The following is a 25,881-nucleotide window of genomic DNA, read 5'->3' on the forward strand; positions in this document are numbered from 1 at the left end:
TGACTGGTTGAAGTAGCAGTGGAAATAATTATTTCATGCTTACGGGAAAACAAGTTTTCATTTTAATGATTTCTCACAAGCAACTGTTTTTAGCCGTCTGAAATACTGCTGGAAAACAGTTAATTACTTTTCAGTAAGTATATTTCGATAAAGTTATCGATTATAGCTATTAATTATGAATTCATTCCAGGGCTGTAATGCTAATATGACTCAAACATTTTAAAAATGTCCATTGCTTCTAAGAAATTAATATATCCGAACAAATAAATCCTTTTAGTTCCATTCAATAAAATACACGCACACTTCCCTGTTATCACACGCAATCTGACATAACAGGAACAAATGGCTTTCCCTTTCAACCGTTATGAAAATTTTTTAACATTTTGCTCGGGGGAGAGAGTCACATTATGCTTCCGTGAATTCTTTCTATTCGACTCATAATACCCATTATATTGCCGGAGGTAGAAGCAAAATGGTTCATTTTTTTGAATCGCGACGTTATCGTCTCCATGAAACAATTGCCCTACTAATGGCCATAATTATGCGCCAATTTCTTTTTGAAACAATGGACAATCTTAAATTTCCACGGAGGCAATTTCATCGCAGTCTGAGGCTATCCCCGTGACGTCCTTAGAGAAATGCTACGAGAAATTTCTGAGGCTCTTTGGCAACTCACTGAGATGAATTGTCTTCACTACTTTCGGTCTCTACATATGCCCGGAAACTGAATAGGTATTTATAGGTACTCCCAGTGATATGATGCGATGCGACTGTACTCTCAATGATTTGATGGATATGATGTGAATTGAATCTCTGTGATGAATGAGATATTATTGACGTTTAGTAATGATTGTACTGACAGATATCGGATCGGCGTCACCAATGTTTCAATTACCAATTTTCTACATACTTATATAGATTAAATACCAATGTTTGGAGGAATTTAAATTATCGATATTGGTCCATACTTATTTCCCAATGCAGAGTTGTTTCTAAACCCCTTAAACTAATGAAACAATCATTACCTTAAATTCGCGTTGAACTGTTCAAAACTCCCTTTAAATTTAGAGCGAAAAAAATGTGAGGTATAATTACCAACGAAGCCATTCAAGGTCATTGGAATCTTCAGAGTTAATTGAATACCAACGTATACCGGTATACTGGCCGAAGAGAAATACAATGTACGATGAATCACTGCAATACAGAAAGTAATAATAGAGTGATAATTGATTATGTACTCTAGAAAGCGGCTTCATTCTCAGAAGAAATATCATTTTCATTTTTAAAACCTCAGCGTTTAAATTCAAATCACTTTTACTAGCGTGGCCATTAGAAATCAAGGGATTGCTCGCCCACGCGAACGGCTAACCGGGCTATGAGTACGAACGACTGCCCCATTAATGTCGACTCGAAATCTTTTTTGATACCTCGGGCATTTTAGATATAGTATGTACCGCACTGTAATCCGGAAACGCACAACCGGGGTTCGCAGAAGGGAAAAACGCCTACAAATGCTTTCAAAACTTTCCCAAGAAACCGATAGATATCAGCGATAAAAGTGTAATTTCAATACCTGTTGACTTACGAATATTTTTCTCCTCCCACGATCAAAACGCTAACTGCGAGCGGCCCCAAGCGTTCCGTCGGAGGAGATTATTAAAAAAAAAGAATATTAAAAAATGCAATAAAGTCGGAAAAGATTGGATCGACATGATTTTTATCGCATTTCGGCTGCATTGAGGAAGGCAGAGGCGGTAGTCCCGCTTCCATTCTCCAAATTATCGCTTGAATTCACGGGGGTGGGAGTCACACTCCGCCCCGGGGGACCAAAGGCAATAGAGTAGGGAGCACTTTGCCTACAGCCTCGGACACGAAAATCGCTGAGTCGAGGCCCTCGTGATGCAATGTTAAACATTAACAAAGATAATTCCCTAATCTGATTAAAAGTCAAATACATATTATTACCGCCACTATCTTTTCATTGCCCAACGCTAAGAACGGAAAATTTTGCTGGCGGCCGAAGGCAGGCACGAGTTTTGGAGTTCTTTATACTTTTTTTCTTTAGAGCATTTCAAAGGCAATCTGTGTTTCAGAAGTAATAAATACCTAATGTTGATTAATATTTTCATTCTCCACTGGGTAATAATATTGCCAATATGTTACTTTATCCAAGAGACAGCGAAAGAGAATATGCGCAATGTTAGGATATTATTAATTGTTTCAGGCGTAACTTTGTGGAATTGTTCTATGATGACTATTTAAAAAATAAAACTTTGCAATTTCACATGTGAAATAAACATTAATGTCTTTAAAATAAACTAAAATGGGGACATTAACGTTTATTTTATGCGTGGAATAACAAAGTTTTATTTGGAAATTATTCGTTATTGCATATGTCTTTGTCAAGTATTTTTATGTGCATGCATTTAATTATGTATGTATTTTAATGTATTTTTTCTCATGTCTTCTAAGATAATGTGAGGAATTATGGAATTTAGTGTAAAACTCATTTGCCTTGACCGGGATCGTCACAACCTCTTGAACCTTATAACCCCCAAAATTTCGGAGTGTAAGAGGACATGGAATTTATTTTCGTGTTAGGTTGTTCTTAGGAGTGTACTTAGTTCCTGCGTTCCTCAAAAACAGCATGACCAGTAAACTACAGAGATTTAAGATTATGCTTGAGCTTGTTAAGAGCATTTAGCAATTTTTAGATTTTTCCATGCACCTATAGCCACTCTAAATGGGTATCTATTTAATAATTCATATTAGAACGATTTGATCTAAGGAAAACAGCCAGTTTTTTGGGATTTCGAGTATTTTTGTTACGTCTGTAATATATCTACGGTATATAAGTGATTTATTATTAAAGGTCAACCGATCCACGGTAGATTTATAATGGACACTACTACATAGAATCTACTGTACTTTTGAAATCCTAACCTACATGAAGCAAAATATTCCCAAACCTCAAGCTACACATTAGAATAACTTTCTTTAGCTTCGCATGCTTAATTCTATCCGGGATACCTATTCTTTTCCCCTCCCTGCATTGCTTCCCCGCCCCTCTATTACCGTCCTCAACACCTTAAGCAGATTGAATATGACCAAAATAGTTCCCGAAGGACAATTCAGAAATCTTTTAGTTTAACATACGCAGGGAATATATGAAATTTAGCGTATGCTTACTGTAGTTGTTTTTATTCCAATTTTTTCATCTGATTTAGGCAAAAGTACTCCATTTTCAAGTAAATTGACTTCTTTGATATGAGACATAAATTCATATCTTAGGGATTATGGGTTGCAAAAAAGTTTGCTTTTTAAAGTTGTTGTTTATAACGTTAGTTTCCAGAAAACTACTAGCCACAATCATAATTTGATGCTTCAGGGGGAATATATACGATAGAAAGATAAAAATAAAAAACTCCCCAAACTATTAGTTTTAGGGAAATATTTTCATACCAATACTGTGAAAAGACACTATCTACCGATATCATTTTCTGGTATTCAACGTATAATTAAACAAAGCGACTGTATTAATAGATGATATGCACTACGTACTTTGTATATAGTACACGTAATATGGGAGAAGTGTTTCCATAGACATATTTTCCTTAAACCATTTTTTCAAACTGTGAGAATCCAGACTGTGAGAATGTAAAATTTAGTGAATAAAATCAATAACAATAAGCTTGGATGAATTCTAAAGATATTATCCGGGCAAGGTTTTTCACTTTCACGTGTCAAATGGCAGTGCCATGTCTAAGGGGAAGAATTTAGTTTCTCTCTCGAAAAGAGTTTGGGCCTACGGGCACGTAAACTGTTCATCAATGTGTAAATCTATAATTAAACATGTTACCAAAACAACTTATTTTGTTAATTAGAATAAAGAAGAAGAATATGATTTTGAAAAACAATTACGCGTAACATGGAGTATCAACGCCAATGCGGGTTGAGTTCACGTTCTATCGGTCGACATTAGAGGAATAGATAGGTTGTGCTTTCACACTCCGAGGTACTTGGAGTGATTCACGGATTTGGTAGGCATTTGAAATGTATTGAGCTGCATACTCGAATTGGAAGGTGAAGTTCGTGCTAAGAGCCATTTCGTCATTCCTGGTATATATAAGGCGATAAACTGTTAACCCTTGACCCCTAATGCCTACCCCCCAACGCCTGGTATCTCTTCGAACTTCCACACCTCTCAAATTCCTCTCTCCATATCCCAACCCGCCAAAATTGTACAATTTGCGGCAGCATAACTTCCTTCCTTATAAAGAAAAATCCCTTTAAAAAAGGAAGCTATGTTGTCGCACCCTGTACTAATGATTCTAGAAGTTGCGCGCCACCCTCTGCATTTATTATCACTTCGAAAATGAAACTGCCAAGGATCTGGAAGAATTCATCCTTTGTTCAGGTTCTGCTACTCGGATCCACGTAGTAGGTAAAAATAAAAGCGTTGAATTTAAAGGCATTTTGATCTAGAGATGAGAATTCTCTTTGTTAAACGAAGAGAACTAACTAACTAATCGAGAACTAACTTGTACTCATTCAGAGTTAATACTATATACCTATACGGTCAACTGGCAACAAATTTCAGTAACTCTTACAATTGCAATGCATTACAGAGAAATTAGGTTTTTAAAGAAAACGATCATTAATATTCACTCACACATTTACTGCTATAGTTTAGAATTCATAGATGATAATGATTACTATTGCATTATAATGTGATCAAAGAGGATTAGCTATGTTAGCTAAACACTAACAATGTAATAGTGGAAGTGGAAAAATGATTTAGGGATCAGGAATAGAATCCCCGCAAGTGTAGAAAATAAGTATACCTATTCCGCCTCTTTGATGACTGTCTTGTTCAGCGTAGACTTAATATATAATAATAAGTACATGTACGCCTAGTTCTGCTTCTTTGATGAGTATCTTGTAAAGCCTAGACTAAAGGCATTGTTTGGGAATAAAATTTTCTCGAAAGGTTTTTGTGCAATTAAGAAATATTGTGCCTATAGCCTGAATTATCGAGATCGATCCACGATGAAGATTAAAAAAGACAGCGAGTTCTATGCTTAAATATAAAGCGGCATTCATCAGTTTGAGAGGTAGGGAGAGGCACATCATTGGTAATAAACGTGTATGGGAGCCTGGGATACAGGAACTTTATCTACCACAGTTTGGGGATATGATTTTCTCTGACATATATTGTTAATTATATTCCATACGAAGTATTATTTAAGTGTTTAACGTTAAGTTATTTTCACGCGTAAAAACCCTGCTTACATAAAACCTACCTGGAATAAAAAATGTTTCAATATTCGAACATCGCTACGCCTTCCATGTCAATTTAATGAATGCCAAAATAAAAATAATAGAGACACCATTTGAATTTTTAAAGTTTATTCAACTACCACTGCTGAAATTTTGAAAATATAAATCACGCGTGAGTAAAAGTTCCTCTAATAAAACTCTTATTTGCTTCTTTAGCCCCAGCGTGCATCCTATCCAGGGTGATCACAGGGAGTCACGCAAACTATCCGGCACTTCGATATCATTCTTAACACAAATGGAATGATCAAAGGACCACTTTATGCCTGGAGAATACTGAGCAAGGACTGTTAGGTGCAATATACTGACTTTCAGAGGGAAACACAGAACGAAATGACATGAAACTCGCGACCGCTAGCACTTGATGTACAAATGTGTCTCACGGCACGTAAATTTTCGCCCTTTCTTCATGGCTGCCGGACGGCTTTTTTATGGCTTTCGGTGTACGTTGTACCAGTCGAATGTGGCTACATGTTTGAATTGCTTCGCGTGTGGGGTCTCCCACGTTCAAGGAGACAATCGTTAGAGCACAATCCACACTTCGGGCGGATGAACGTACACCAAAACTTAGGTGGTATTCCAATTTAAAGCAACGATTATTTTACACAAAGACAAAAAATATTCCACATATTTGTAAATATTCAATATTTATTTCCAGGTTAGCGAATTAAATAAATACAAATTTGTACATAATTTTGAAAATATTGTTACATTTGAAATACTACTTATTCAGAGACACCAAAGCATCTAAATTAGCTAATTTAATGCTTGTGGAAGCAGCAGCATTCAAAATTAGTTTAGGGTACATAATTTATATTTGCTTGACATTTTACTAAATCCATATAGCTAAAAAAGCTTTTAATAAAGCCAATCACTCAACAGGACAGCCGTAGTCTCCACGTTCTTCCCTCATGAATCGTTTTTTCTTGGATTCTTTGAATTTCCCTCAAGAACATTCTATCTTCCCCATCATCTTTAGAAATTCAATTGTTTTCCTTCCCATCCATTTTACCCTTTCCTTTTTCCCCGCAGTTACATTTCAATCCAAGCTAACCTTACTGCCTTAACGACCAAGGCACAAATTTGCACAAAAATACTCCGCTCCATGTCAAAGTTAAACACTTTCTTTAAGTCTTTCCTCTTGTCATCAACTCCCTCCTCATATTTAATGCGTCTGCACCTAACGAAAATATTTTTGTTGTTGTAAATACTTGCTTTATTTATAAAACATGAGAATTCATAGGAGAGGGGAACTGCTCTAGTTTCTGTCCTCCAAATTTAATGCTTGACTTAGTTGTTCTGCCAGAGGAAATTAACTTTGTTTTATTTGATTGGATCTAATGCCATTGATTGGTTCTGTAGTGTTCAGCACTGACTGAAAATGAAACTGCTAATAAATGAAATTTTGGCATGAAAAAAATCATCACTTTAATCAGATTTTTAGTAACATAAAACATGCGTCAATAATAATATACTATAACATAAATATTTCTCAAGTGTAACTCAACTTTAAAAGTTTTTTCTCAATTAAACTGGAATTAACAACCCATGGAGGGCATAGCCTCCCATATCACACGCCATTGCGAGAGCATGAAGTAAAATAAAAGCCTTCACAAAACGGGATCATATAAAACTCGCAAGATCGGGCACGGGAGGTGGAGTAGGACATGAATGTTCAAATTTTTGATATCCTTCACAAAGTCAATAAAATTGCACCATGTGCCCGCTTGCATAACTTATGGTAAAAAGTCCAAGTTTAATGTTTAGAGCGCTGGCAGCAATCGATGAAATGTTGAGATAAGTCGAAATCGCCAGTATATCTGAAAGAATCACCATGGTGTGATTAGCCAATGATCATTCGCTTGACTCGAGAAAGTCGTGCGCTGGGAACAGACGAGCATTAGAATCTGGGCTTCCTTCGTAGTGTGTCGTGTCTCCCGCGACTTGGCGAACGGTCTAAATTGGAACCAATACAAGAAGAATCCTTTCCTCTATCAGTGATACGTACTTGAAAGAGCTGTTCATTTGTTAGACTGAAGTAGTGGCGAGAATCATCACGGAGAAGAATCAGGACGGGGAAAACATAGCTAAGCGGAGAATATTTAGGTTTGCGTTGATCATACTATTTTGCACATTTATTTGCCCAGAATCAGCCGCTCAAGCAGAGGCAGTTAATTTAGATTCTCCGATGGAACTTTATATATATATATATATATATATATATATATATATATATATAAAGTTCCATCTATATATATATCCGTGATTGATCCGGTGATGTTTTGAAATTTCTATATATAATTTAATTATACATATATTCAATATTTAACTAGATACACTCTAAGAAAATAAACTTACAAATAAATGGTAGTTGTAGTTTTAGGGGAGGCGACCGACAACTGAGGTATTTTGCGCCATTTTGGATGGACAAAAAAATAGAAGACAAAACAATCAGTAAGGGGCGTAATATTACAGCTGTTAATTGTTAGAGTTTAGATAATCATTTAAAAAGACTTGTTTTAATGACAAAAAAATAGAAGACAAAACAATCAGTAAGGGGCGTAATATTACAGCTGTTAATTGTTAGCGTTTAGATAATAATTTAAAAAGACTTGTTTTAAGAATTGATTTTTGTATAAGAGTTAATATTTATTTACATTAAACATCATTTAAAATTGGGAAACAGGAATTAAAAACGAAATTGGATATAATCAGTTACACAACATAGTAAGAGTAATTAAGGTAATCAAATTTCACTAACTGACTTCGACTCTTATTTCCCACCTGACTTACGAAATTCATCGATATTGCCTTATGAACCACATTATTTTTCCATTATTTTCCTCGGTGTGAAAATTTTGAGTTTTACGACTTCAAAATGGGCACCAGGGCAATAATGTTAACCAGTATATCATTGAAGTTCGTGTATGATATCTATAGGAAAACATAATGATATCAACTTCGAAATTCATATAATATATAAGCACTATGGAGTCACGAAATTCATTTTAGGAGGATAATATATTATCTCAGCCACTACTCATCGTGGCTGTCATCATGAATAATACATGAATCCCTGGGTTCGTTCATTAGGCTTGTATATGAACCACGATGCTCACCAGCTTGGCGTCTAGGTTAACTATTATGACCCTCTATGGATTATATCTTCGTAAAATATAATGGCGATCATTGCGCGTAATACATTAACTTCGAAGTTAATAAAAACCATTAATATTCACGAAAATTATGTGGGAGATATATAACCTCGTCGGGAACATATCGCTGACCATTGTGAGCGTGCGTACCAAATTCATCGTGACCTTGGTGTTGAAAAAAATGATTTTATGATGATAGCATACCTACCTACAGGTATCTAGATATGTTCGACAACGGGAAATATTTTAGAATCTAATGTCAGAGTTACAAATTTCATCCATGTAAAGTTGAAGGGTTATCTATATTATTTTACCTTTTGAATAAACTTGCGATAAAAATGTAAATTTTACTTTAAAAAATATCTCTATGCGAGCAAAAAATGCACGTGTTATAATCTGTGGCAGATAAGTAAAAAAATTCATAGTATTTAGTTGTCAATTATATTATACAGGATGTGAATAGCAATAGCAATATGACCCGGTTTTTAAATTATTTTAAATTTTGTTTGTTTCTCGTACTTCTAAATTTCAAAAAAAGTTCTCCAGAATACGCATGTAATTTGAAACGATTACGCTTAGTTGCGTTGAACATTAAATGCTATATTTTAAGTAGCCTAAGACTCAAGGTGCGTTTTGAATGGACACAATTTTAGCACTCATATATTTCTTGGGCGGGTCGCAGTGGTTCAGGGGTAGAGCGTTGGACTACTGACCGGAGGGCCGGAGGGTGGGTTCTCTTCCCAGGCAAGCCTCACTGGGCACCTGCAGCTCCACCCAAGCTAAGTGATTTTTCGGATGCCAGATCTTCCTGGGAAACCATAACCGGTACATGGAAAGGAACTGCCCCCACTACCCTGAAGTGTGAATTTCATATGAACTCTAATATCACCAACCAAACCGACCTTCGGGTTGATTACTGTGTTTATGGTTATATATATATATATATAAATATAATTTATATTAAAAATGGTATATATATATATATATATATATATTATATTTTTTATAATTATTATATATTATATATATATTAGTTGCTTTTTACAGATAATGCCGCAAACTATTATGCATTTTTACCCTTTCATTATGAAATTGGACCAAGGAGGAATTGAAAATAGGGCACACATTGGACTAAAAACTACTGATATTTGAATCATACAGTGCAAAATTTGAGAAAATTTAAATCAAATTACCAATTAGAAGCCGAAATGCTTCAACGAAGGGACGCCATAGTGAGAGGAAAGAAAATGCTTGGGCAATAAATAGTTTTTTAAAACTTGAAGTCCAGCGAATTATTTAAGAGGAGAAAATTTACTGCATGGACCCATTTTTTCCGTCAAAGAGGTAGGGAACGAGAGCATTTTTTTCATTTTGACATCCGTAATTTAATTTTTTCCACTTTTCCAATGTACTTTATACAATGGGAAAAGAATTGTGTGCAACGGTTCAGAAAGGCCCTAGAATTCGATGAAAGTCAGGAATGATAATAAGAAAGAGAGAAATGCATTCCCAAATGAAAATGATGTCGCTCTTTGCTCCTCATCGAATGCGAGTTCTTACCATTTGGCAAATATCAACTGATAATCTCTGGTATTTTCCGATTCCATGGTGCCACTCTGTGCGTCTGGCACTATCACTGGCTTGCCATTGTGACGTACAGGTATGTAAAGAAATTCTAATTTTTCGGTAGGTTAATATATGATAATTGTCACTTCTCGTTCATGAAAGTTCAGTCTTTAGCAAAATATAGTGCGGGTTACATGAATGGATTGGTTGTATCTATCTGGTTGTTTAAAACGATTGGGATGCATTGAATATGATTTTTTACAGCTTCTGGAGTTACATTTTACGGTTGTTTTTCCTGTATTTCCCATTCATTCATTTTCTCCAGCTTCTCTGCCAAGTTGACCAATATCTTTCGGACCTTTATATTCATTTCCAGGCCCTTAAAACTTGCTCTTGAATTCATTCAGGCATTAAATTTTAGTCGAGATCCATAAGAAGTCGAAGTTAAATGAATCCACGGTGCCTCAAGGCAATTTGAACTTGAACAACAACTTCAAACGGCGACAACTGGAGAACGGATATTTTATCACCAAAAAAACCGAACAATAATACGTATTTTCATGTGGGGGTGCATATCTGTCTTCCAAGTTATTTGCCTTGACTTTCGTCCAATTCTAGGACTGATATCAACCGTAGAACGCTACACTTTTACCATTGTATAAAGTACAATGAAATAGTGGAAATAATTAAATTAAGGATGTTGGAATGACAAAAAAATGCACTCGTAGCTTACCTATCCGAGTAAAAAAATTAACCCATTGAGAACAATTTCTTTTTTAAATTCGTTCGCGAGATCTCAAGTTTAAAGTCATTTATCGCCTAAATTTATTCCCCTTTGTATTCGAGCCCCACTCGTATAGCGCCTTCTCATTGAAGCATTTCGGCTCCTAACTGACAAATGAGAGTTGAATATTTTCAAAGTTGGCATAGTTTGGTTCAAATATCAGTAGTCTTTACATTCAACGTGCACCCTGGTTCTGATTCCCACCATCCTCCAATTACGAATCGAAAGAATTCATAATGATTTGCGGCAAACACCACGATTTAAGCTGAAAGATCATCCTCGATCTTCACTAAACCGTCTTAACCTTTCAAAATACACCAAAAATAATTTGACAGTTAGTATTAGTCCGACCGGGGTAGGTTTTTAATTTACTTTGGAACTAATCACTGCTTCATGCCAAAGTTCCGTCTGGCGGGACGGTAGGAAGGGTATTACCGTAAATCGCATTGCACCGCAATAAATCATTCTTTAACTCCATACATTCCGTCTAATATATCCATTCTTTTCAACTCCTACCTTTCTTACCCAACGATCTCTCTCTATCAGAGTCCTGGCATTCCATTGCCACCCAACATTTCCTAACTCTGAATTTTTTCCACGACCTTCTTCTTTCCACTGCCACGCCTAGTACGTCGTTTTATTTTCTACCGTTCGCATCAACTTCCATCACCATACATGCCTGCATTTTAAAAATCTACAATATACGACTAACCTATACTATATCCCTACAAAACAAGCTAACTATGTCTCTTTGAGATAATCACTCAATGCTATTGTCAACAACTCCCTCCTCATTGAAAATCTTCCAATAACTTGAATATTTGTGTGTTACAATGAGAAGCTTTTTAGAAGGAAATATTGCCAAATAATACTTCGAAGCCTACAAAATGTTACGTGATACCTTTTCAGTCCAATCACTTTTAACCGCCCATCACATGTAAATATAGTAGTTTGGCGATGACTACAGAACGCTGTTGCCCCGGGAAAATAAATTTAACAACGGAGTTTGATAAGTATTCCATGAAACGTATTATTTTTTTCAGAGGTGACCATACGCAAATTCTCACTCAGATAAATAGAGCGCCAGACGAAATATCGACCGCATTAAATGAAGTCATACTTGAACAGAGGTGAAAAAACTAAATCAATGTTTCCCATCTAATACGCAACACCGATTATATCCAATGATGTAAGCTCCTACACGGTCCAGTAAACTTCGCCTACGCGTCGTCGCTCACGGAAATTTTTGGCCAATGGATGGACGAAATCGAGATTTTGGCGGGAGTTTGAGGTGGAACATGGGAGAAACAAAAGACAGTCATCATGAGCGGGATAATTCACAAAACCCCCGAGTCGTGAGGGGAAAGCAGTCTCGCTTCGGAATGAGTGTGTGGGTGAGCTCACGCATATAATTTATATTTATACTAAACATATTCGCCTTTCATTTTTTACCCCGGCGCGTTTCATTGCATAAAAGGAAGACTTTAATGCAGTCTCCGTTCCAGTACTCCGTTTTCTGTTTCGATTTTTTTTCGTTTCGACTCTTCCACTCCTAAGTTTTCCGAATGTTTCTCAACTTTTTTTCTCGCAATTGAGATTCCACTCCAAAGGAACACTCCTTATCGGTTGAACACGTGAGCAATACAAAGCAAACCGAAGGAATAAAACGAAAAAAGAACTCGCTCCTTGCGCACACCCGTTGGTCAAGATTAAGGTTACCTGAACATCTCTCCCTCCGCCACTCACCAGAGGATTGCGTAGGATTAGCCATCATCGCCACAGGGGGGTGAGCCTTCAAATTTTCTCTCAACTACATCAGACCACGAGAGAGTTTCTCTTGGGTGTGTCAGAAGGAGTGATGAGACACTGGTCTTTACGCACACAACCGTACTGATTCACATCGGAATGTGAATTTGAATTTTATGAAGTGCTTAGGAAGAAATAATGGCTAAGTATCACAAACACTGATGTGTGTAGCGACCAGGGTTTCTCTCAAAGTCTTAACCATCCCTTATCGTATGCGCTAAAAACTCCCATTAGCATTAAACCTGTCACAAGTAAGCAACATTCTAAATTCGTGGTAGAGGTATTCCTCACTCTCTCTATTCTTTGGCGCAATCAATAGCAGTTGCGTTTCATCGGTACAACACAGGAAATTCACTCAAGGAATAAATTACATCAATACCAGAGTAATAAGGATTGGTTTGATGGGTGATGGTAGAGCTCTCCTAATACGAATTGAAGCCCAACTGTGGGTGGAATTCACACCTGAGGGGATAGGAGGAGAGAATTCCTCTTCCTGTATCGCCTGAAGATTCCCAGGAATATCTAATGCCACAAAAATCACGCTGAGGGTACCCAGAGGAATCAACCAGAATCGAACCCGGGACCTTCAGTCAGCCCATCACTCTACCAATTGGAATACTACACCACGGAGCTAAGCTCGATTAAATCTACCCCATACTACATTTCATGTTGGAATTGTTTCAAGTTGGCGATTTTGTGTATTTCTTCGCTCGTTGAAATCACCATCGTATTTGTTTGCGTATGATTATACACGAGTTCAAATCCTACTCGTACTACATGTTATATTCAACTATTTACACCACTGATGATTGGTAGTAATTTCAACAGAAGATACTGATGACTTAGACGAAAACGATCGGTTTGGCAATGAGCTTTCGACTCAACGCGCTTCCAGAATAATTCCTGTGATAACTTTGAAAATTTGTATTTCTTCCCATGGCAATTCTGACTACGAGAGAAAATCATCCCTACGCCAATTTTTTCGCTAATTAATCAATGATTTAGATACATCTTCTTATCTATCCACTTATTTTAATAAATGTATGCACTGCATATTATTCACATACAATACGTGAAAGGTGCCCTTTATAGTCTCTCCAGCAATAAGGGATAGTGACCCAAAGAACACGTCAAACCTCTCTTTGATCGCGGCCCTTATATGCGAGGAATCACACTTCCTCCAGAACTTTCCTCAAGCTGTTGCATAATTCTCGTTCTTCTGAGCTGATACTTGTCATTACATATATGGAACCCATCTATTATTTATTGACATCAATCAATGTTAATTATCTTATTCACTTGTCGTAGCATTTGAACGAAAGTCTTGAACGAGATATTAAATTTAAACAGGCAAAAAGTTGAAATCATATGGATAATATTGTATTCCAGGAAACAAATGCATTTTCAGGGCCCAAATGCTATTTCGCATAGCTCTTATGGAACCCCTTTCACTTAGGGTTTCGGCTGCAGGTGAAACTGGATGGATCAAAAGCAGGAGCGAACATGGAGACAGAAGGGACTCGCCAAAGTGTGATCTATTTCCATCTCGTAATACAGTTTTGAGAGAGCCAAATAAACAATTTTATAATTATAATGCTCGTAAAATACCACTCAAACTGGCAGACAGAAAAAAATAACAGCCGATTTCTTTTCACGGCACCACAGAATATGCAGATTCATTAAAGTTCACCTATTTTTCCACGAATAGCCACCAACTTATGTCCTCTTTATGCCTTTGAAGAATGTAAAGGGTTTTATGTTTCCAGGAGCCGGTTACGAGCCCTGATCCCATCACCAGTGATCTCATCACATTTCTTTGCTTCTCAAAAACGCCGTAAAGAGTCCATTTCAAACTTCGTTACTCGACATTTTTATTCGCGGCCATTCTGTCTCCGTTATCGTGAATCCGCGTCGCATAAAAGTAGCTGCTACGAATCAAGACTCCATCGAAAGTATTACTTCTGCCTCATTCTTAACAGTAAAGTAAAAGACTCAAATGAGAAAAACGGTGGGCAGAGGGGTGGTTTGCGTCCATTTTTTAGCCCTTCTGGTCTAATTCTCAGTAATTTTATTTTTTTCTACAATTTTTTGACACGGCGCGGGCATGCTGAAAGATGAGCCTTAATAACATCCATCCCGACCATAATTAAGGCGGTGCTCTATCGATCTACATCCTCTTAATTCGCTAAAATGGAGCAATAGTCTTTCGCCAACCTTCCGACGCTTTCGCCTTCACTTTAATGTCCCAAACCGGTCGTGATTAAACCTTCAGAATGATTTAACTTCGATTATTATTCAATTCACGAGCGAATGCTTACCCAATCGTTAGCTCGCATTGACTAGATTGCGTGGAAGAACATTCACCTGCATGTCTACCCAGAACATCTTGGATGAGTAGCTACTTTCGGATGTGGTAGAGAAAAAATATTCTTAAAGTGACATTTTGACAGATCCTTTGGTTGGAAGTGGGGCGGCAGCGAACAGATTGTGTTCCCTTCCGTCCAATCGCTGTCGAAATAAGCGCCTTTTTTTAACGATGTTCCGCCTCCTCTGGACCGCGGAAATGAATTTTTATTTTATTTTTTTAATAGGCAAATATCCTCTTTGGTCAGGCCCGCTCGTGCGAGTCTTAGTCAAGAGCCGAACGGTCCGAGTCGGCGTGGAATCCGGAAAATTTTCCCACCGCCACTCTAAATGAGTGGTTTTAAAATTTTATATATCTGCGTATAGAAATAAAATGATTGCACCCGATGTGGAGCAGTGATCTTTAACCTTTTCAAACTCGCTTCGGGCTTCCGCATCTCAAAACGTGAAGATGGCTTAGGATTTTTATGTCATAATTAAATGAAAGCATCGTATAACGGATGACTTTATCAGAAGCCTAAATGAAGCCGTAATAGAAAAGATTAGCATCCTTATTTATTCGTTTCGATGATGTTGACTCATTAAGTGAATCAGCAATCCAGCAATCTTTTGAACAGAATTTTCTGCTACCATGAACTCGGCTCAATGAGTAACATGATTGCTTACTGTAAAACATTGTTATGTCATGGGGATGGGAAAATATATATTTACTTAGAAAAGACCCGTGTTCAGTCTCAGGTGTTGGATAAAAACTTGTTAAGTAGATAATAGATTTTGGCAAGCAGCAAAACTATGTAATTCGGTATTATGTACTGAGTCCTCTTCTTCCACTACCAACAAGTCTTGGGTGTCTTAATTATCCATGGGAAGTGAGCTATACTAGTACTATTACTATATACGTATAGTAATATTTTATTGTCAATTTAGTTAAACATAAGCATTATGAGAAGGCTATTTAATATCGTATCATTATAATTTTATGACCCACATTTCTAATCTTCTGTACAGGACACAACCCGGCATCCCACTCTACACTAAACCCTTCTTCGAATCCTTATATATTTTACCTCTCTTCATTCTATCCAACATGCTTATCATTTTACTCCCCAATTCTCACTTTCCGAACTTTCTTCCCTCTATCACAGTCTTCGAAATTTCATCACTTTTCAAAACCCTCTTCATTCTACTTTCCGTATTCGAAACGCGTTTGCTAACAAATTACGAGTGAATTACTATCGTGCAAGGATCTTTTCAGGTGCCCATTACACATCCATTTGCGTTTCACGTTTCTCTACAGACAGAGAAAATGAGAAATGTTATAGTAGAAAACTACACTCAAACATTAAATTGATAGAGAGAAAAGAAATTTCAAATGTTCACATTAATCAACCCGCATTGGTTGGTTTTGACTAGCGGGGGTAGAACTCACCTTGAACTAAGTCCTATGTGGCGTGTGTAATACAGACATTCAGGAAAGGTAGGCTGGTACCTCCTCTGTCGCCTGCGGTTTCCCAACAGGTTCTGGTATCCTGAGCATCACACTGATTGAATCTGAGATCGGAATTTCCAACAGCATCAACAAAAATTCGGACCAGGGACTCTTGGATTAGTGGACGAATGCCAATCAACGGCAACCAACCCTGTAACCAGACGGAAATGTAATAAGTTAGTACAAAAGTGAATAAGAAGACACTGCACTGATAACACCATTGAAGATGACCGAAATGCATAAAAAGTAATTCAAAATTGTATGACATCAAAACCTTTGGTGCTTTAGAGGAAAAAATCATCATAATAATTCCCAGTCTTTGGTAAAAAAAAACCCGGAAGAAACGATTTTAAAAGTGAGACCAGTGAAATTTTGCGAGGTTAGACTATAGAAACAAGGTCAGAATATTTGGTTAATATCGTATGGTAATTTGGCTAAAATACGAGCATTTTGAAAAGGAGCAAATAAATTGTTGTTCAATGAATGCTAATTTTGCCCGCCCTAGTAAAAATTGCAACCTTTTTGAATCCGACTCATGACTGTATGTACATAACCCTTTAATTTTAATTCCAAAGAAACTGCGGGAGATGCCGCAACAGTAACTTTTAACGGAGTCATCCGCTAGTGTGCATTTCAATGCAACAATTTCAGAGCGTAAAAATCATTCGCCTTGACTGGGACTCGAACCCAGATCCCTCAATATCCGGTCGAGTGCTTTAGCCACTTAAGCTACCGAGGCGTCCTCTTAAACTCTGAAATTTTGGGGCTTTTAAAGGAACTAGATGTTATGACGAAATACCGTACATACAATGTCACATGTATCCGTAGTCGTGCGCGAGGCGCCTCTGTCCACGAGGTTAAAGCCAACTTTAAACACGTATGGTGTTTTCCCTTTGACAAATTCCAAAGAAACTGCGGGAGATGCCGCAACAGTAACTTTTAACGGAGTCATCCGCTAGTGTGCATTTCAATGCAACAATCTCAGAGCGTAAAAATCATTCGCCTTGACTGGGACTCGAACCCAGATCCCTCAATATCCGGTCGAGTGCTTTAGCCACTTAAGCTACCGAGGCGTCCTCTTAAACTCTGAAATTTTTTAAAAGCCCCAAAATTTCAGAGTTTAAGAGGACGCCTCGGTAGCTTGAGTGGCTAAAGCACTCGACCGGATATTGAGGGATCTGGGTTCGAGTCCCAGTCAAGGCGAATGATTTTTACGCTCTGAGATTGTTGCATTGAAATGCACATTAGCGGATGACTCCGTTAAAAGTTACTGTTGCGGCATCTCCCGCAGTTTCTTTGGAATTTGTCAAAGGGAAAACACCATACGTGTTTAAAGTTGGCTTTAACCTCGTGGACAGAGGCGCCTCGCGCACGACTACGGATACATGTGACATTGTATGTACGGTATTTCGTCATAACATCTAGTTCCTTTAAAAGCCCCAAAATTTCAGAGTTTAAGAGGACGCCTCGGTAGCTTAAGTGGCTAAAGCACTCGACCGGATATTGAGGGATCTGGGTTCGAGTCCCAGTCAAGGCGAATGATTTTTACGCTCTGAAATTGTTGCACTTTAATTTTAAGTTTGAATTTACTTCTATTTATTTTACTCCCAATAATATTAGTCTTTGTGCATTGAAATGCTTTCGTTCAGTTTTTTCATAACATCAACATTTTGAACCTACTTCTATTTAAGGTAAATGGAGTAGTAAGGTGGTTTAAAAAATAATGTTGCGTCACGGGAGAAGAAATAGTGCACACATCCCAACTGTTCCTACGTGAAAATAACAAGAACATTAATCTTACCGAGAAAACGATTCGTGGGGATCGGAACATCGCGTTGGGATATCGAGTGCTTCAATTCTCGTGCGATGGAATTCAATTTTATTATAAACTTATTTTCATCAAGTCTAAGAAATATTCTCAAATGAAGTGAGCTTCTCCAATAACGGAGACCAACGCTCTACATGCTACGCGAAATCTTATTCAACATGGATGGTGCGACTGACTTGTATTTATGCGTGAATTACATCCAGAGGGACGTGGTGAAGGGACTTATTTATGGCGCGAGGCGGGAAATAATTCACGGCAGGAGACGTAATGATTCCCATCGCCTTCAAGTCTATACTAATGCCCATGATGTGCTTTTGAAATCCACTACCCATCTTTTCACTCGATTTATCGCTTCCGTTTGGTGACAGAAAATTGCGACTGACTTCTATTTCTAAGCTGAGGTAACGTTTTTTACGCAATGTAGTTTAAAAACGTCTTTTTAAAAAATAAAACAACTTTTGTTGAAGAGTCGCTAAAGCAGTCGCTACATGGTCGTTTAAAAATTAGATAACAAGGCAAGTAATTCACGAGTCGAGTACATTCGGCATTAAAAAAATATATTTTATTCCTCCACTCCACATTCATTGACTCACTAAACCTACGAAGTTCTAACGCTACGAAAATTTGCCAAATGCCCAAATAAGACGGCAATTGGTCTGCGACCGGTGACTCAAGAATCAAAGTTAAATTTGTTGAACCTCCGTGAATATTTTGAAATAATATTTGTTGCATAAACCTTCGTGAAATATGCAAGAAAGGCCATCGGCAGAAACAGCAGACAATTGGCATAAATCAAATGAACTAATTTCGAATATTTGTTGGAACTTGCCTATTAACGAAAATATTCGCCATGTTTTATTGCAGCTGTATTTTATTTTTACACAAATGACATGTTTTAATATTGTAATTAGCTTCAACAGGTGACAAGAAAAAATGTACAACTCACACAAATTATTTTTGTAAAGCTAATTCACAGGTCTACAAATAACGGATTCAAATATCAAATATGAGAGATTCTGGATGATTGGCGTCGAAATCCAGATTCCTGCGTTGACGACCCGTAAGCCGTCAATACCTAAAGGTCTCAAGTCTGTCCTTGATTTTAACACATTATGACAAATGATTTCCGTAAATTGTTTCGAGAAAATGCGAAAAAGAATCCTGGGAATATCTTAAATCGAACTCAGGTCGTCGAAAGGAGAGGTTATTTTTCTAGGTATTTCTCGTTAAGACCTACCACTAACCGGAACCTGAACTCCCTGTCTTCATATCTTGAGATACGATATTAATATACTATTGTATACTAATGGATAAGAGAATTATTTGATGACCTATCGGGAGAGAAAGGCTTTCCTGTCACTGAAAACTGTCTTGATGAGCCATGTAATAAATTCATTATGCATTATGAGTGCAAACTGCGCAATTTAACTTGGGTAATCACAATTACTCTACTCAATAAGCACATGCCTGAGGAGTAAAAATAGTGCCAAAACTTTAATTGCGCGGAAAAATTTAAAATATGGATAAAAATGTTATTCATCTTAGTACATTATTATCATTTTAATCGCTACAATGAAGAAAGAATAATATTCTTAATTAAAAATTTATTGAACTACCACGAATTTCATTTGATTTAAACCATGAAATACGCTTCAACTTTTTTCGTCATTTTCGAATCTTCTAAATTGTCGACAGTGCGATCTATTTCTCTCGATTTTGAAAAACTAGCAAAAATACCCCACGAAATTTATTCCAGGCACTATTCATTCTGTATGAAAGATACCATGTTTTAAGTGGAAAACAAGTTTATAGACTAGAGGTTGGTCTCAAAATTGCGAATGAATCATGCCTCTATTGACCCAAAAAACGTGATAATTTTCCAAGAAGTGTTGTTCCAGTGAAAAGAGACTAACACTAAAGAAAGAAAAAATGAAGAAAAGAATCTCTTTTCCGAAGCAGATTGGGGAACATTAGCCAAAAGAATAATTCCTGGGGAGCCAATAATTATGTTCAAATTAAGTTGAAGTTTAAAGCATGGATTTTTATTTGTTACTTTTCGAAATTCCTTCATACTTCTTTGACAAATTCTTTTCAAAGCAATTACTCGTGGAGACTTGAAACAATGTTTAAGAACCACATCTCTAGTGTATTTCACTGTTTCAGGCTTCACTTCGGGGAAGTCTTTATTATCCATAGTAAAAGGCTTTGTACTTTTCCACAGCTCTAGTGGTTTAGACTTCGATATGTTGTTGTAATTACCACGATATTAATAACGAAATAAGTCCCCAATAAGTCGACTAAATTACTTAATCAACTTTTCAATTTATTATATTTTACACGGAAGCATCCGCTTCTAGATTTTATATGAACTTTAGCCGTAGGGAATCCATGTATTTAAAACATAATTTCAATCCATATAATTTTCTCCAAAGAGCTAAATTTGGGAAAATTACCATGTTTTCCCTGTGAATTCAAATTTACCAATTCAGTTACATATATGATTTCGGAATTGCATTCATTTCATTGCATATAGTATTCTTTTACTCTGTCAACTTTGAACTATATATTTGTAAGTCAAATGTCGGATTTAGTCATTTTTAGGGACATGGACCAGTTTAAATTGCCTGTATTCGTGAATGAGAAGATCGTAGGCTTTCACTGTGAGTTTTCTAAGGCTTTTGAACGCCTTTTTGAATAAAGATTATTCGTAGGCACAAAAATGTATTTGAACCTGGAGATCAAAGTAGCCTAATTTCTAGTAAAAATTCTTTCACCGGAGCCGTTAAAAATTTTGTATCATATTCAACAAAAAATTCGAAGTATTGTTTAAAGCCACCCATGCGTTTCGATTCCAAATCTTTGTGCACACTTTAAAGTTTGATTTTTTCGACATTGGTGCCAACTAAATTGGTACCTATTTCTCCAAGCGCAAAAAGACATAACCGAACATTCTATACTACCATACTAAAGTGCCATGCCTGGAACGTTAAACATGATCGCCTTTCGTCTTCAACTCTTCGTGAAGACGTAAACCTGCCTATTAACCAACTTAGAACTGTGCAACAGGAACGAGAATCATGAAACTTGGGCGAAAAAAAAACACGTTTACTTTTTACGGTGAGGACGTTTGTTTCCAAATCGAGATAAGTAGGTCAGCTCTATTGAGAAAAAGAAAGATTCTTAAGAGAGCTTCACGTACGGAAAAAAATGGAAATCTTTCGGAATCAATCGAACGTAAGGGTAGATGAGGCCGGACTCGGGTTGCAGCAAAAGAAAAAACTCTCGAGGAAAGCAAAGGTTCTGAGCGAAGCGTAACCGTGCAACTGCCTTAGAGAGAAGAGGATTGAAAAGGCGCTTTAGGAGACGACTAACGACACGCGTTTTATGGCCATGGAAGTAGAGAATAGGGAAGGAGTGACAGCGAGGGGAAATGAAAGCATCCGACGAAGATTGCGAGAGAATTATAGCTCAATATATCGTGGGGGGGGGGAGGGAGTAGGATAATGGTGGAATAGGCTCACGCATGTTGGGAAGTCTCTCTGAGATCGCTGGGATCACGCCGCATGCTTCGCGGAAGAGAAAACTTCCAGGGTGTGTGGGAAGCTGGAAGGGAAGGGAATCGGAGAAGATGGATGAGTCTGGGGAACGTTTGAGGGCCGGGGGATTTGCCGTCTCGAGATGGATGCGCTCTTAACTCCTTAGCGCATTCTGAGTGGGGAAATGGAGAATGGGAAAGAGAGGGGGGGGGGGTGCGAGAGAATCAGGTAGCGGATTGAAAATGGTTATTTGAAAATAAAAATGCGAAAACGGCGAGGGACGGAATGAAGATTGACGGACGATGTGCTCGACTTGCGAGGAAGGGTTAGGAAACGCACAGCCCGCGTAAAAATTACTGCGGCGCCTGATATGGAAGCTCCTTTGCCTTCGGTGCGTGCCTCTTGTTAATCAATCAACTCCTTCGTGCCCAGGAGGTTGCACCCTGTAATCATAGAGAATTATTTACGGCGCTCTCCGTGATATTTTTATTATCTTTTATTTGTCACATGATACTCGGTTTTTGATTTCAGTTTATTCGAATTACTTCGCAAGGGAGAATTGTTTCTGGTCTAAATATATTTTTCTCCAGTTGCACTTTTTCACTGCCAATTAATGCCGATAGAAACTTGATCAACGGTTCTCATCACCATTTTATCACGTTAGATCTTCCTTCCATAAGATCGAGCAGGAGTGACATTCGATCCGGATCATGCCGATTTAAGTGCTGTGTGATTAAGGAATTGATAGGCAAGCGTCAAAATCATTTCGAATATAATCTAATTTTGTGAATATTTTCCTAGCCGTAGTCAATGTCTTCTCTACCAGCGATTAGAGCTGATTCCAAGAAAGGTCAACAGAGCCTTTGGATACAAACTTGAACATTAGAGGTAAGGAAAAATACTTCCAGATGCCCTCCTTTTTTATTACTTAATCAGGAGTAGAATAAGTATCCATGAATACAGTAAACGAAAATTGATTTAGTATTAAACTTATTTCACAGCTTCATTCCAATACCTCATTCAATAATCATGTCTACATTCTCAAATTACTGATGCTGCTGACACATTCCGTAAGGCATCATTTTCGGGCCAGGCAAATTACGAGATGTAATAAAGTTGGAAGGTTACCCGATTTTTTACTCGGGACTGGGATTACATAGAAAGATGTAATTGGGCTTTTGATAAGCGGGAATTCGTTTTGAATAATACGAGACGGCTGAATCGTGAAGTGAACCTGGTGAGTATACCTCTATATGCCGCTAGAGTGAGAAGCGTTTTCATTACATAATATTGCGCCTTGGCGTACACTAAAATAATGCTTTTTCTACACTCGCCTAGTTTAACACCATCGAAATCCATTGTCGATTGAGTGAAAAATTTTTATGAATTTGAAAAATGTACATTCAAGGAGCCGACTATCGTAAAAAAGGCCTCTTGTTGTGTTACAACGAGCTCAGGGTGCCCCAGCCTCGGACCAACCAGTGTTTCCAGTGAGCGAAAGATACCCTTATAAATCCTTTTCGACAATCAAGGAATCATTATGCCGATTCCGTGCCAAATGTGTATATCCTTACGGTTATTATGTTGAGAATTCACAGAAGTCATAAATTTCATGTGTAAGGAGTTAGTAAGGAAAATTAGAAGATCAGATAAAATGGACGCAACTCGTATAAATTAAAACTAATTACTATACAAGTCGTCAAAGGGACGTGTAAAATAGGACTAGCCAAGAATAGTGGGGAGAAAAACTATAGAATGGTAATATTCATAAAATAGTTCTTTAGCCCTTCCTTTTTTTGTAGCCGATTACTGTGAGAGTACTACTACATTCATTTATTCGTTCGGTGGATGATTTCTCGGACTTGGACAATTCAATTTGACCTTAGATGATGTTCGGGCTTAAGCTCACACCATTTCTGTCGTATTTAAACTCTGGATTCATGCATACTTCCACCATAACAGTTTCAGACTTAACTTCAGAACTAACAGAATTCCTTCATGATTAGGGTAGAAAAAGAAACTTTGAACTTCCACATAAAGATTTATTACTTCACGCACTACGTATTAGTATCATACAACGCCAAGACAAGAACGAAGTCCATTTATAATAATCTCAGCTTATTTCTAATAGGTTGCTCTGATTTAGTTACAAAGACCTATAGGCCTCATGATTATGAAAAACGCACTTACTTATGTGTATCAGAACTTATCCAGCACTGAAATGAGTTAATATTTGGGCGTTTTCACATGTTCGCGACACTGAAACTTGATAAATTGTGTCGTTCTCGAGGCTAGGGATTTCACACAGTCCATCGCGCACCAATAATCCATCTTTACGGCTCTCGAAACGAGAAACTTCTGGTAAGAAAAATATTGCTAGGATATTGCTAGGCAAAATTAAAGTTAAGTTGATTAAATGCTCTACTGTCACAAAAAAAGAAAGCTATGTATTGAAAATGTATTGCCTATTCAAAACTCAACTGAAATTAATTGCTTTCAGAGTGAAAGTCCAGCCGAAGATTAGAATAGTACTTGACGAAGCACCTCACTCGATCAGGAGTAAAAAAAATGTTTAGAAACTATGACGGTTGCCATTCGCAGGAACGCCGACTGAAATTATGTATCGTGCATATTCCCAACACCGTGCAATACCTTAAGTGGAGTGCTAAAAAATATTTTAAGATGATAGGCATGAAAAACTTTCATTTATTAATGCACAGAGAATCTCAGCATGAGTGCGCTGAGGTTTGTGTGAACCTCGTCGGATTTGGGGTATCGATTCCTTCGTGATTACACCAAGTGAATCCTTGTTTATTGTGGTATGCATTATTTATGATGTTTTCGAAGGCACAGCTCTCTATGGCGCCGAGTTGTTTCTTGGCTGCTCCAGATTAAGAGTGAACAGGGGAGGGGTCGGAGGGGGCGTGTGGGTGATGGTAGCATCAACCAATACGGAGAATGGTGGGAGAGAGATGGGGTGAGAGTGCGTGTGTGTATGCTGCCCGAAAGCTAATTTTCCTTTTTTCACGTCGACTGCTTATTGCGTCGCCGTGAAAGTGATTTACACCGCCCATAATGAAAGGGTTTGCCATAGGCCATATTCCTTGGATAAATCTCCCGGGATAGCACAGTCTTCATCAAAACAAACGAGTCAGTGAGCCGAACCGGGCTTTCAAAGATTTTCATCCGTGTGACCCGAAGCATTTATTTTGGCTTGCAGCAAACACCGCGGCGATCATCAAATATTTTCTCATTCATGAAAGAATGAGCATAGAACGATCACATATTTCTGTTATTCCGATTTCTGAAGGTTTGATTCACCATTGAAAGCTTCTAGGTTTTCCTGAGTCATTTTTTTGCTCTCTAACGGAATGACTTTCGCGTCGCATGCTGCGCGAATCTTCCGGGAGGGTGTGTTAATGATTGTGCCCAAGAGAGTAGCCGAAAAACGGAATCGGAAACAATTATAATCATTCCAATCGAGTCCAAATTCTGCAAATTCACTGTCCGTGAAATAGTGATATTTGAGCTAATATTAGAAGGCATATGCCCTTCCTTTAATGTCGCAATTAATTGACGCATGTAGATTCCTTTACGAAAAATAAAGAGGGAATTAGGTCCTTATTTTCTTTTCTTCTCTCATCATTTCCGTCATAGGTAAAACGATTATCACTGATGACAAAATTTGTCTTAAGTTCACATCCCTCAATCAACATGCACTAGTAAACTCGGTAGAAGCGAGTAAATTACTTAAAGTAAATACGGACTAATGGCAGGTGCAAAAAGTGATGCACTATTTATCAACAAAATCTGCAGAAATATTTTTATCTCATCTGGAGCTTAAGTAAGTTAAAAATATTCAGAGAAAAATATCATTGAAAATACTGCTGTCTCCTCTAACAGATAATTCAATATCAGATTCAGCAATAAATTGATATTACCTTGAAAAAATTATTAAATATAAATATATAAAAGAAATATATTTCTTATAGAATCCATAGCAAGATTGTATATGC

The 25,881-nt window shown here is 37.4% G+C and overlaps 1 protein-coding gene across 3 annotated transcripts in view; it reads right to left on the reverse strand.

Annotated features, from left to right (window-relative positions):
* Positions 1-16,632, reverse strand: part of LOC139696707 (protein EFR3 homolog B-like) — a 157,152-nt gene extending 140,520 nt beyond the window's left edge. For all 3 annotated transcript variants that reach the window (XR_011702639.1, XM_071595543.1, XM_071595544.1), the window contains exon 1: positions 16,442-16,632. The gene's annotated coding sequence lies outside the window, so the exon portion shown is untranslated. The remainder of the gene's footprint in view (positions 1-16,441) is intronic.
* Positions 16,633-25,881: the final 9,249 nt, after the last annotated feature.

Source organism: Hetaerina americana, unplaced genomic scaffold (assembly GCF_022747635.1).
Source record: "Hetaerina americana unplaced genomic scaffold, ioHetAmer1.1.p SCAF_7, whole genome shotgun sequence".
NCBI classification, from domain to species: Eukaryota; Metazoa; Arthropoda; class Insecta; order Odonata; family Calopterygidae; genus Hetaerina; species Hetaerina americana.